This window comes from Delphinus delphis, chromosome 8 (genome assembly GCF_949987515.2).
Source record: "Delphinus delphis chromosome 8, mDelDel1.2, whole genome shotgun sequence".
Taxonomy (NCBI): Eukaryota; Metazoa; Chordata; class Mammalia; order Artiodactyla; family Delphinidae; genus Delphinus; species Delphinus delphis.
In genome coordinates, this window is record NC_082690.1 from 61,968,551 (window position 1) to 61,970,128 (window position 1,578).

The window sequence follows — 1,578 nt, forward strand, 5'->3', positions numbered from 1 at the left end:
TTGCCTTGGAAAGTGAGAAGTGAAGAAGCAGGATGAATTGCCTGCCTTTTGTGTTGTCCTAGATTTGTATAGAAATGTCCTATCTGCCCATGACCATAGAATCATAGAAGTGGAAAATATCTTACCATTATCTAATCTAATCTTTTTTATATGAGTATATGGATATATACTGAAGCCTAGAGATAACAAGCGGGCCCTGTTTTTGCAGGACATGTTCCTTTTCCCCAGGGAAATCTGCTTCCTTCACTCATCATGCCATCCTTCAGCCAGAGCATTTTCCACTCTGCAGTCTTCTTCCTTACTGGCATCCTTCGTTTTGAAACATACCATGCCTGGATCTCCATCCTCCATTCTGTTGTCTCTTTGCCATTGTCATCTCAGGGAATGGCATGATCTTGTTTGTCATCATCACTGAGTCGAGCCTCCATGAGCCCATGTACTATTTCCTCTCCATGCTTGTCCTTCATGGACCTAGGGCTGTGCCTTTCCACGTTGGTCACCATGGTGGGTATTTTCTGGTTCAATGCTCGAGAAATCAGCTTTGATGTCTGCATTGGCCATATGTTCTTTATCCATGGTTTCACATTAATGGAGTCCTTGTTACTCCTGGCAATGGCCTTTGACCGTTACACTGCCATCTGTAACCCACTGAGATATGCCACAATCTTAACCAATTCAGGAATCATCAAAGTGGGCTTTGCAATTGTTATTAGGGTGACAACGGTTGTAGTGCCTTTACTCCTGCTCCTTAAGCGTCTGTCCTTTTGTGGAAGTCATGTTTTCACCATCCATATTGTTTCCACCCTGATGTGATGAAGCTTTCATGCACAGACACCAAGATCAACAGTGTATTTGGCCTGGCCATTGTCATCTCTACTGGTACCTTGGACTCTGTCTTGATCCTTCTCTCCTATGTCCTGATCATCCCTTCCGTGCTCAACATTGCCTCCCCAGAGGAGTGGAAAAAGGCCTTTGGTACCTGTGTATCACACATAAGTGCTGTTGCCATCTTCTACATCCCCATGATGAGCTTGTCACTGGTGCATAGGTTTGGGAAGCATGCCCCTCCCCTTCTGCATACTCTCATTGCCAATATTTATCTGCTCATCCCTCCTGTAATGAATCCCATAATCTATAGTGTGAAGACAATGCAAATTTGCAAGGCCATGCTCAAAATATTTCTTTCTAAGCTAATTTAGGACATTTTTCAGTGTATTCTTTCTTTACATTTTCTTCTCTGACTGACGTTTGATTGTTCACTAATGTGAGTTACCACCGTATACTGATAAATGTTTACACATGCTTTCATTCTTCTGATAATCCAATAACTTACTATTTACTGGGCTTCCCTGGTGGCGCAGTGGTTGAGAGTCCGCCTGTCGATGCAGAGGACGTGGGTTCGTGCCCCGGTCTGGAAAGATCCCACATGCCGCGGAGCGGCTGGGCCCGTGAGCCATGGCCGCTGGGCCCGGGCATCCGGAGCCTGTGCTCCGCAACGGGAGAGGCCACAACAGTGAGAGGCCCGCGTACTGCCAAAAAAAAAAATAATAATAACTTACTATTTACAGAGTTCTAGAT

At 45.1% G+C, this 1,578-nt stretch overlaps 1 pseudogene; it reads left to right on the forward strand.

Moving 5' to 3' along the window:
* Window positions 1-252: 252 nt before the first annotated feature.
* Window positions 253-1,199, forward strand: LOC132429085 (olfactory receptor 51F2-like; annotated as a pseudogene).
* Window positions 1,200-1,578: the final 379 nt, after the last annotated feature.